Consider the following 12,526-nt stretch of genomic DNA (forward strand, 5'->3'; position numbering starts at 1 on the left):
AGAGTTTTTTCATACCCTAGGCATGCAAATATTATGATGGCTATGTTTATTTATAAGAGATTTCATTGATATATTCTTGAGCAAGAACTTTGGGAAAATATATGCCTAATTTTATTTATTTATAAGATTTTATTAAAAAACAAATTTCTAAAATAATAGACATAGAAGAGTACTGTAAAGAAAGTATCTTGGATTCTTAGAATGACAGAAATATGTGTTTAGGATTTAGTGATTGTTTTGTTTCATAGTAGGATATTTAACTAGACTGTTTGATTACTAGCTGGTGTTTTAGGTTTTTTTTTTTTTAAACACCTTTATACTATTTAAACCTTTTTCTTTCCATTTTGTTTCATTGCCAAGTTTATAAATTTTCCTATTTTTAGCTGAAAAGTTGTTCCAAGTAGCTCTTCTTTCCAGTCTTAATTTTATCAGTATTGTATTTGTCTGTGCAAAACCTCATTGCTTTTATGCAATAAAAATTGCTTATTTTATCTTCTGGGATCCTCTGACACTTGTTTAACCATGATATCTTCCCCTACCCTAAACTGGAAAGATATTTTTTGCCTTGGTATTTTCATTTATTTATGTCACTTTTTGTATCCAATTCATATATTCCTTTTAAATTTGCCTTGGTAACTGATGTGAGACATCGGGCTATCTCTAATTTCTTCTGCATTGTTTTTTACTTTTCTCAGGGGATTTTTTTACTCATCTTATTAACTGAAGAGTTGTGGATGTCAAACACAGTTTCTACTGTGTTTGCATATTTATTTATGTTGTATACACTTGCATATTGCAAACTGTGAAGGGTTAAATTTGGGGGATAGAAGCTTGAACAAAAATCAGGAGAACAGGTTCTTAAACACAAAACACAGTTTGTTATTGGGAAAATAAGGATAGGAAATAGAAAGGAGGAAAGTGAGATGTTTCTTATAATAGTTTATAACTATATGTAAGATCCCAATCCTAACTAAAATTTTCTAAAAAAAAAAAAAAATCTAAATCAATCTGCCTTTGAAGGCAGTATCTTCTCATATGCCAGGCCCAGGCAACTAATCTACTTTGTTTATCTAATAATTTAACTACTATCTATCTACCTATCTACCCAAGATAATCAATAATCAATAAGGCTGTTAAGGTCTTAAATCCATTTCTCAGGCTCCAACTGTCAGAAAGTTCAACTGTGAGTCTCATTGAGAGACACAGACATACCTCTGCTCTCTAAGAAACCCAGTTCTTTTCCAACTGCCTGTAACATACTAACCACAGTCAGCAACACCCTTCTAACTGTCACCAACTAACAGTTTGCAAAGCATGGGGGCTCTTAGTCAGAAATCTTTTTGCTCCCTTGCCTCTTAAAGAGAAAAAGGGATAAATTAAGAAAAATTCTCTCAACAAAACAATTGGTTCCACTTATCAATTTCTAAGTTATTTAAATAATATCAAATGACTTTGAAGATTATTGCTAAAGGATTATACTTAGTTTGGTGAGTATGTCATTCTTGGTTGTAATTGTAGTTGCTTGCACTCTAGAAAATCATATTTCAAGTTCTCCAATTTTTTAATGTAAAAATTGTTAAATTTTGTGTTGTCCTTACTGTGATTCCATCATATTTGAATTTTGTTTTCTTTCTGGCTGCTTGGAACATTTAATCCTTTATTTGGGAGCTCTGCAATTTGCCAATAATATTTCTGAGAATTTTGAATTAGGATATCTTTCAGAAGGTGATTGGTTAAGGTTTTAACTTTCTATATTACCCTCTAGTTTTAGGATATTGTAAATCTTGAAATCTCTCAGACTTCTGAATGATAAAAATTTCCCCGTTAGGGAATTCTTAATTGGAACAAATTCCTACTGAGAAACATTCCCCATTTTGATGTGAGAACTCGCCAGGATCAGAAATGGGAGGACCTCTACTCCAACCGTACTTAAGACTGCTTTAAGGGAAAAGAAAAAACTCCTTGCTAAACAATGAAAGTACTTGGACCCATGCTTATGGTGGGGCAAGGAGTTCTTTGAGCCAAGCCTGTTTTTAGAATTGATACAATGAGATGCTAGGTACCTAAAAGGGTCGGACACGTTTTGTCTTAATGAGATTAGTTGACTCAGCTGGGTGTTCACTGGTTCAGAGTTACTGAGGAGATTTGTTGACTTAGCAGGCATTCAGATGGGCAGTCCTTTGGAAAGCATCTACAGTGATTGGTAGATATAGGGACTTAGGGGAGGTGACATGGGAGAAAAACCCCTATATAAGAAAAAGCAAAATCTCTTGAGGAGATATATATCCTTTTGGAGAAATCCTTTTGGAGGATCTCTGATGAGGACCACTTAGGAAGAATCTCTTGAGAGAGGCTCTGGAGAAAGGCCTTTTGGAACAGTCTCTGGCTGGAAGGCTCTCTGGTGAAGTCAGCTGAGATGTAGCTGGCCTGGTGTCACTAAAATCCTTGTTTAGTCAGACCTTGTGGTGAGTGTTAAAAAACTGACTGATTTCTCTCTTAAGGCTCAGGTCTAGGCCATATTGGCTTGAGGCCCTTCATACTTATTCCTTTCTTACTCTCTCTCTCTTTCTTTGATTACTCATTGTATTGTTAATTAAAATCTCTATAAAACCCAATTGACTTGGGTATTTGAATAATTGCGAATATTTCCCTGGCAACCACCTTATATTTGATTTAAAAACCAAGACACTGTAGTGAAACATATTTTCTGCGGTCAAATTTACTCACCCTCTCTTATATCTATCACAATTTATATCTTCCACTATTTTAATCACCATTTTAAATCAACCATTTTAAATCTCACAATATCAGGGCAGTTTTTCCTAGATTATTTTTTTGAGATATGATGTCTAGATTCTTTTCTAGATCTTGGTTTGCAGGATGGCCAATAATTTTCTGGTGTATGCACTTTTTCCTTCTTTTAGGTGAAGGAGGCTTGGAGATCCCTATGATCATTTGAGTTTTAAAAGATATCATCCAGATTGGAGCCCTTGTAAGGATCCCCTAGAAGCCCAACAGCAAAAAGCAAAGTTCCAGGTAACCTAAAATACACAGTCCTGTAGGAGCAGAAATGCAGATGCATCTATGCATAGATCCTCTATCCATGATATTCCATTGCATTTTAGATGTTTTGTTACATTCAGCTTTATTATTACTCAACGTATGAGTTCCCCAAAAGGTCTTGATTCTATAAAATTATGTAATTAAACACAAAAAGTTTAAGGGGCAAATGGTGTTAATTAATGCCCACAATGCTCAAAAACTTCATCAGATAGGAACTTAATAAAAATGATAGCATAGTTTTTATATATGTTAAGTGATTAAGAAATAAATAAATTGGGGGCAGCTGGGTGGCTCAGTGGATTGAGAGTCAGGCTTAGAGATGGGAGGTCCTAGGTTCAAATCTGACCACAGACATTTCCCAGCTGTGTGACCCTGGGCAAGTCACTTAACCCCATTACCTAGCCCTTACCACTCTTCTGCCTTGGAGCCAATACATAGCAATGACTCCAAGATGGAAGGTAAGGAAGAAAGAAAGAAGAAAAAAAGGAAGGAAGGAAGGAAGGAAGGAAGGAAGGAAGGAAGGAAGGAAGGAAGGAAGGAAGGAAGGAAGGAAGGAAGGAAGGAAGCAAGAAAGCAAGAAAGCAAGAAAGAAAGCAAGAAAGCAAGAAAGCAAGAAAGAAAGCAAGGAAGCAAGAAAGCAAGAAAGAAAGCAAGGAAGCAAGAAAGCAAGAAAGAAAGCAAGGAAGCAAGAAAGCAAGAAAGAAAGCAAGAAAGCAAGAAAGCAAGAAAGCAAGAAAGAAAGCAAGAAAGAAAGCAAAAGAGACTACAACAAATAGTGACAGCATCTATGACCTTAAGGTACTCTGTTCTTACTTGGTTGCAGGTGGCAGGTTAGCAAAGTCTTGAGTAAAAAGAGTAAGAGGTCCTGGGGTTGGAGACCATGGCTAAAAGTTTTGGGGGTGAGGAAATGGACTTTTGCCACCATTTCTACTTCTTTTCTTTTCTCTCAGATGCAGAAATTTCCCTTTCTACATATCCAGTTCCTCATTGGAAGTCAGGAATTTCAGTACTTAGAAATTCACAAGCCCCTGACCAGTCCATGATGAGTCCAAGATGGTAAATTTTCTGGTATAAAATCAGGAAAGAGAGAGAGGTGGCCATATGATCATGACCATATGGAGGCTGAACAGGAAACAGGCAATCACCTCTTCTCCCATTTGACTCTATCAATAAATATGAAACTTCTTATGCTTCAAAATGGAAATGGAAGAGAGACAGAGAGATCATGCATTTGTTCATCTGATGAGTAAACAGCTCTTCTGATTCATTAGTCATTAAGGGTTGCTTGTGCTCATCTGCCATTGCCAGCCCCTCAGTTATGAATCATCCATGACTAGATGCAGCACTGTCCCCCAAACTTCCACATCATTGCCTAGAAACAAGAATAATTACTAAGAATGCTACATGGTAGGAGGTGAGGAACACAAAGGACCCTATTGCCTGGTTATATTACCTCATGTAGAAATTACTGAAATAAATAGGAAGCACAACTATGAGTGAAAAAGACCAACAGTGGGCAGCTAGAAGGGGTATTACTTAAGAAGAGAAAATCTGACATATCTGACAACAATCTTGACTACAGGCAAATAGATCTTATGAATCTCACACATTCTGAATGACTTGATCTGTTAAAGTTAAATTAATAACTCCAGGTTCTTATTTTCCATAGAGTATATTAATAATCACTTGAAATAAAGAAAGCAGATGAGTAGATGTTTAAAGCCTATTTTTCTACTCTAAGACTGACCACACATTGATCCTCCTGCATGACTCTCCATCTGCCTCTGTCCAGGGAAGTACAAAGAGTCATGTGTCCTGTACCCCTCTTCTTATCCTCCATTCTCACATGTATCCCTGTGAGTTCATAGCATAGGCATGCAAATGAGAGCTGGGTCAGATGAGCTGGGGGGAGGGAAGGGAGCGAATTCTATTTACATACATCTCAGAAACCAACCATAGTTTCCCAATTTGCTTAGCACCGCCCAAGGGGGGCAGTGTCTATGGGATCAGTTTCCTATCTCATTAGTTACTTGGTTCTTTTTAACTTCCTTTCACTGAGGGACTTATCTATACCTCACTCAGTGGTAGTTGGCCTCCAGAAATAGCATCAACAAAGTGACACAATGGAGAGAGAAATTCCCTTCCAACAGCAGGAATGCTCCCTCAGGACCCCAATTCAGACCTTAACACCCCAGTCCAACAGGAAAATATGGGAAACTTTAGAGAAACAAACACACATGAGACAGAATCAGTTGTTCACCGAGAGCAAAAAATAGAAAGGATTCAGTAAACCAAACAGGAGAGAAACAAGAGCCCGGCTGATTTCTCCAACTGGCTGAGAGATTTAGTGAACAGTTACATTAGACTGGATGTGAATAATTCTGTGAGGCAGGAATTCCTAAAGATCTGTTTTGTAACCAATTCCTGGCCAGATATTAGCAAAAGACTTCAAAGGACAAATGGATGGGTGAATAAATCCTTGGATGAGTTATTACAAAAAGTGGAGATCATATATAAGGAGAGAGAAGATAATAGAAAGAAGAAATTGACCAGAGTTAGGACCCAGGTTTGGAGGAAATCTCAGGAAGAGCACAAGAAAGTGATACAGAATGAAAATGTCAGATTCAGATTGTGAAAGAGGAAATAAAGAAAGGACATATTAGAAGAGACATGAATTACAGGAAGAAAGAGAAGATTTGACAAGTCTCAGATCCATAGTTGTTATCATTGTGGCAAGCTTGGACATTTAAAGAGACAGTGTCCTGAGAGATTAACTGGACAGAAGGACAATACTAATGAATGAACTTGTTGAGACCAAACAACTAGTAGAATAGCTGACATAAGTCAGCCAAAGTTCCCTGTCAGTAAAACAAATGCACAGGACCAATGATCAGACTTTTACTTGAACACTTTGGACCTTAATATGAGGTAATGAAGAATATTGACTTTAATGAAACCTGTTTTACAATCAAAGGGATTTGTTCAATGCAAGAGCTCTGTAAAAGTTAAATTTAGTGGTTGGACTTAAATTATATAAAATAACATGGTCATTGAAATAATTATAATTCAGATCAGAAGTTTATTTACCAAATAATTAGATGAGAAAAAATAAAATAGAGAAATGTGAGAGAGGTTAGAGAAAATACCTATACTAGTCCTTAGCCAGGAAAGCCAGTAGTAAGTAACTATGAGGCCTACTCCAAAATCAAAGCTAGTCTCTTAGGAAACTAGGAAAGTAATCAGCCGTTTTCACTCACCCAACAAAGTAGTCCAGGAGTCAGAATCTAAGTTGAAGCCACAATTCACGCTGCAGTCTCCAGTGAAGTTCCCTAGAAGACTATCTCCAGGAGACACTCTCCACAAGACTCAACTTCACCAGATAGCCTCAGCCAAAGGATTTTGTGGCTTTTACAAAGTTGGTCTCCTGCCCCTGCCCCTTTCACAGGGGCCAATCACAGTCTCCAAATTGTCCAAGACAGTTCAGGGCAGTGTCTGTGGGATTGATTTAACACCTCCAAAGATGGTAACTATCTTCCTAGTCTTCCTAGGATTCACATGGCTAAGTGTGAACTCAAAAGTTTCTGGCTGTTTAAGTTAGAAAAAAGGGTGGAGCTCTCCAGTATCTTACTGGCTCCTCACCTAGTTCAAGCTTGTATTGATTCAATCAAAAGGTAGGCAAAGGAGAGTTAATCCTGTTCTCACAATCTAGTGAGGTACTAAGTAGGAGTACTTAAGTTATTGTTAACCAAAAATTTAACTCCAACTAGGCAAAGAGAATAAAGGATTCCCTTTTCACAAGTGTAAACTCAGAATAGACAAAGAGAACCAAGAATCTCCTTTCACAGCTCTAGAAGCTGACTGACAAGACAACCCACCCCCTTCTCCTTCTTGAAGGGGCAGAGAGAAAATAAATTATTAAATATGCCTATGCAAAAGATTTATGTGGTGTTTGCCCTTTGTAAGTCTATATTTTGTGTCATGTGTATGCACTGGAGGTTTGTTTTTTGGTTGTTTGTTTTTTTTTTTGGTGGGGGGAAAGTGTTTTAATGATTACTGAAGCATGTGAATTATTCCAGAAAAATGAGGTAGTTGACAAACCAGAGAATGTGTGTGGGGAATTCCAAAAGAAACATAAGAGTGTGAATTTTGAGATTCTTAAATCCTGAGGTAGTTTAAGTGAAAAAGGAATTTTGCCCTCTGATCTTTCTAGAAGAGGCTAGAAATGATTTGCTCAGCACTGCTCCTGCTTATTCTTCTGGTAGCCAACAGAGTGAGGGTGGAAGAGAAGAACAGAGAAAAATGTTTTCCTCTCACAACTGAATTTTACTTAAGGTTAATTTTAAGGTTGATATATATGATTTTGGAAAATCACAAATGATTCTGAAATGTATCTGTGAAATAGAGTGAAATTAACATGAAGTGATCTATTGATGCAAATTGTCTATCATTTTTATAAGATTTCAGATAGATTTTATTCTGTACCAATTTAGTGATGAGAGAACTGTTAGATTTCATTAAGATCTAAAATGAACAATGTTTAGAGATTTGACTGAACATACCTAAAATATTTGTTATTTGAGTAAACGAAAATTGTGAATTAATTGATGCAAATGTAATGGGTAGCTAGTTTGATTGGCAGAAAAGGTTTTTGCTTTAAAGACGTAGATGAGAAGAGGGACAGCCAATTTAAGCAGGCCAACATCAGAAGATGATGTGGCCCAGAGAGACTCAAATATATCAGTTGGGATCTCAAAAATATGAGTCTCCTTCTCATGAGTATCTGAAAGAAGTACAGGGAGCAAAGTTAAAGATTTCTTAGGCAATTCCAGTGGCACAGAGCCATCTGAACAGCAAGTTAGTGTGACCCTAAGTTTCCATAAAAGATCTCTCCCTAGAAAATTTATAGGGGAGTCGGGCATTAAGAGAAAAAATTGTGTTTCACACTAAGGGGTCCTATGAATACTATTCTAGGGGAAAGCTGGGGAACCTTTAGGGGTGTCCCTGATACCCCCACAACATCTATTGAGCCAATGGAACTGCAATATGAATCAGGTGTACTCTTCAATACAGACCAGGAAGTTCCAGTATCCAAAAGACAATCATAATAAGTATTAACAATGTTACATGGGGCTCATCAGGATGGGGGGGGAGTAAGACATCAGGGTCTAGAAAATCAAAGGTTGTATCCTCTGATTCCTTTGCCCCAAACCCCCCCCCCCATACACTTTCATAATCTTTGGGTAGTTCCTTGGGTTCCCTCATGAGAGATAGTAGCTCCCTGGTTGGTTCGGAGAGAAGCTCCACTCAAGATATACTGCTGTGGGGTCATTTGGTATGAGTTGTCAGATGCTTGGTTTATATTCCTAGAATTATTATCCTTTTAAAAATTGCAATTCCTGAAATCGCCATTGTAATTATTATTTTTATAATTGTTTCTTTCATAATTTTTCCAGTGGATATTGTTTCTCATTGCCTGGAACAAATTCCTACAGTTCATCACTACATGGTACTTCTTCCAACAGAAGTGGAAGTTAAGGGACTAATAGTTAGATTCTTGGAGAGGGGCTTGTGCCATTGGTTGAGCATCAAGCCCTTTGTCTTGTTTATCAATCCTATCCTTTAAAGATTTGATTTCATTTTGCAAGGTTTCTATGAGATTATTAGTCTCTTCCTGTTTTTCTTTTTGGCCTTTAGAGACAGAAACAGCAGTTTTCCTCAGCTTTTCAAGGTTCATCTGAGGCCACTGTGGGTAATGCATTTTAAAATAATTCTGAACCACCCTGCAAGAGTTCTTAACAAAGTGTCACTTTATTTGCTTAATATTTTTGTCTTTAGAAATATCAAGGTCTAGGTACCGACCCCCAAGCTTAATGAGCTTATCCATGAATTGTGAGGGTATCATTGGATTGTTTAAGGCTTTCAAATTTGGTCCATGCTTCCGTATCTTCAGAGCATTCTTACATTGCTGTTATAATGGCCTCCCTACAACAATGTAATTGCAAATGGTCCTTGGGGCTGTTATAATCCCATTCAGGATCCTGAGCTGGCCAGTGTGCTGCATTACACATTTTAACATGAGAGATGATCTTATTTTTCTCATATTCTGTTAGAAAATCGTTTAGCAAATTTTTAACATCCTTAAAAGACAGATCGTATTGATAAAATATGTTGGCCATCTTTTTTGTTATGACTATAGGACCAGACTCTAAAGAAGGAACATTATATTTAATTCTCTGATATCTTGAGAAGTGAAAGTTATATGGTTTCTTAGGGTTACCACATCCCCATTGTGTCCTATTTCAGGTACTTCCCTTAAGGGGAAAAAATTCATAGGAATTATTTAATGGCTGTGGTTCCTTAGAAGTTGACTGTGGGGATACCAAGGCAACATGGATAGGAACAGGTATGGTAGGAGGACAAGATTTCCTCAGGGCTGGGATTGGTCATGGGGTGGGAAAAGGGACAGGAGAGAATGGGGCATCAGAAGAAGGATTGGGGGAGGTAGGATTAGCCAGGAGTTGCATGAGCAAGATGTTGCAGAGTACAAGAGAGAAGGGTCTCTACCTGATATATAGGAGAGGGGTATCTCATCTCCATTTTGAGAAAAATAGAATTGCCCTCTCTTAGTGGTTCAGGACCAGGCTTGCAAAATTCAGACTTGTTTTGGATGAGGTCATCATTTGTCATTAAATCATGTAAGAAGTATTTGAAATTGTCCAATTGAATTTGCCTGTCAGCCTGCATTTCTGTTTCAATCTTTCATATAGTAGCATTTTTTTTATCTTAACATTGAAGATCAGAAAAACAAAATGTCCTAGGAACATAAGGAGAAGAAGGTAATCTGGAACCTTAAAGGTCCCTAATTGGGCAAAAAAACAGAAGGCTCTCATGCAAAGTAGAATTTATGCCGCTTAGCATTGTGATAAAAAATGTATATTTTATTTATTTTTAAATTATTAGTAGTAGTAGTAGAATAGGTGGGATAGGTAGTGAGAGTATTTAGCTTATTTTATTTTTGTGATTTTGTTGGATTTTTATTTATAAAAAAAGAAAAAAAATTATCCATTTATTTATTTGTTGCTGCCCTCTGAGGGCAGCAAACAGCATTGCAGCTATGTAGGAAAAGGGGAAAAATACAAAAGAAAAAATTAGTGCTCAATATTGACCTCTAGTGGCCAAGAGGCAGCACTACAACATGGAGGGGTTAAGGGCATGGTTAGGAGTGGGTTTCAGAGTAAGGGGTGTTTTAGGGTCTGCCAGAAACCAAAATGAAGGATATGACTACAAAACTGTGCCACGTCTGGGGTTGCAATTTTTTCCAAAGGCAAAATGGCTTCAGAGGAGAGACAGAAGTAAAGCAGGGTAGGGTAAAGTCGGGAAGGGACTAGGAGGTAGGCTGGGGTGGGTGAAAGAGAGCCAGGACCCTCCCTGCCAAAGCAAAGAGCCTGGTAGAGGTTAGGAGATAACCAGCTGCCAGGTGGGGAAAGGAGACTCCTCTTCCACTGGGCTGGGGATGGGGGAGGGAGTCTTTCATTCACCAGCTGGCATTGAGGTAGGCACAGCAACAGGAAAGCAGCAAATGCAAACCAGGACTGACAGAAACCACAGCAGCTTCAGCTAGAGCCTCACCAGGGTTGAAAATGCTCACAGCTGCTGGAGACAGCAGTTCCCAGCAGTTGGGGGGGGGCAGGGAGAGGAGAGTGGAACAAGCTACAACTGGACAGCTCCAGGGGTTTAAAACTCCCAGTAGAGGCATTCTTTTAAAAAGCTATCGGTTCAGATCCCTTCATAAGTCGCCAAATGTAAAGATTAAAATTAATATCCAATACTCCAAGTATTAGATTTAATACTATTTATTAAATTCAACTTGAAGCAAAGGAAAAGTGAAATCTGGGGAAACCAAGTGAGCTGCTCCCCATCTCCACATGGCTCCAGCCAGAGAGAGAGAGAGAGAGAGAGAGAGAGAGAGAGAGAGAGAGTGCACCCGGCCATAACCAAAACTAAACTTCAATCAATGTAATGATGCACATACACAAAAAGGGAAAAGGGGGTTGTGGGAATTATAGTCCCCATGGTTCAAAATTCCAATCACTACAGAGGTTGAAGACTGAGAGAGAATGGATGATGATGGAAAAAGAGAGGGGAAACAATAAAGTAAGAAAGACTTAGAGCTTAAGGATTCAACTACCTGGGCTCCAGTGTGTGTGCTTCTCTGACGGTGAAAAGATAAAGGAACACAATTAAAAAAAAAAGATTCAGAGACAAGAGAATTAAAGTAAATCCTTTCACTTCTCATCAATTCCTGGAGGTTGTTCCAGTTCCCATGGAATTCCTCCAGTTCATTATTCCTTTGAGCACAGTAGTATTCAATCACCAAAAGATACCACAATTTGTTCAGCCATTCCCAATCAAAGGATCCCCTCATTCTCCAATTTTTTGCCACCACAAATTTATAGTGCAGCTATGAATATTTTTGTACAAGTGTTTTTCCTTATGATCTCTTTGGGGCATAAACCCATCAGTGGTATGGCTAGATCAAAAGGCAGGCAGTCTTTTAGCACCCTTTGGGCATAGTTCCAAATTTCCATCCAGAATGGATGGATCAATTCACAACGCCACCAGCAATGCATTAGTGTCCCAATTTTGCCACATCCCCTCCATCATTTATTACTTTCCTTTGCTGTCATGTTAGTCAATTTGCTAGGTGTAAGGTTATACCTCAGAGTTGTTTTGATTTGCATCTCTCTGATTATAAGAGATTTAGAAAACTTGACTCATGAACTTTTGATTAAAGTCCCTCTTTCTTCCTTATTCAAACACAACATTCCTCTCACCTTATATTAAAATTAATGTTTTGGCAGCAATTCATAACACAGTCATATTTCAGAAAGAATTTCATATACATGTTCCATTTCAAATTTACAGATTTCAAGAGTTTTTCCATTCTATGGGGATGAGATCAGGCCTAGTCAGCCTGAAAGAAATTTCAGTTGGGTTTTTTTCCTCATGTTGAATGGCTGAGTAACAAGTCAAGTTTACAGTAAGTATGAACATTGTGTTAAGATTTGAAGGGAATTAGAAAGCTGGGCAGCTCACAAACTTCATAAACTAGATTTTAATCTTCAAATTCTTACTTTCAAATTAACCAAAGCTGCTTCTAAGGCTTTTTCTCAATAGGAACAAGTCATCCACAGAGGTTGCCCTGATTTTTAGCACTCAGGTCAGCACTGAGGTGAGTCTTCTCTACACCAGGATATCTCCCAGTTTCACAAGAAAAAACAATTTGAACACCAAATCCAGCAAGCAGACCAGCCTCTTGGGCTGATTGGAGAGAGAGTGAGAGAGGTCCCACAAAGATGTCACCCAAAGATGGGGATTTTCAGGAGTCCAAGAAGGGACCTGTCCAACTAAAAAGCAACATTCTCATGGATAATCCTGGGTGGAGAAACAGCCTTCCTCAAGA

At 38.1% G+C, this 12,526-nt stretch overlaps 1 long non-coding RNA gene across 1 annotated transcript in view; it reads right to left on the reverse strand.

The window, feature by feature from the left end:
- LOC130458305 (uncharacterized) overlaps positions 1 to 12,526 on the reverse strand; it is a 75,155-nt gene that overhangs the window by 13,150 nt on the left and 49,479 nt on the right. The window lies entirely within an intron of this gene.

This window comes from Monodelphis domestica, chromosome 3, assembly GCF_027887165.1.
Source record: "Monodelphis domestica isolate mMonDom1 chromosome 3, mMonDom1.pri, whole genome shotgun sequence".
NCBI classification, from domain to species: Eukaryota; Metazoa; Chordata; class Mammalia; order Didelphimorphia; family Didelphidae; genus Monodelphis; species Monodelphis domestica.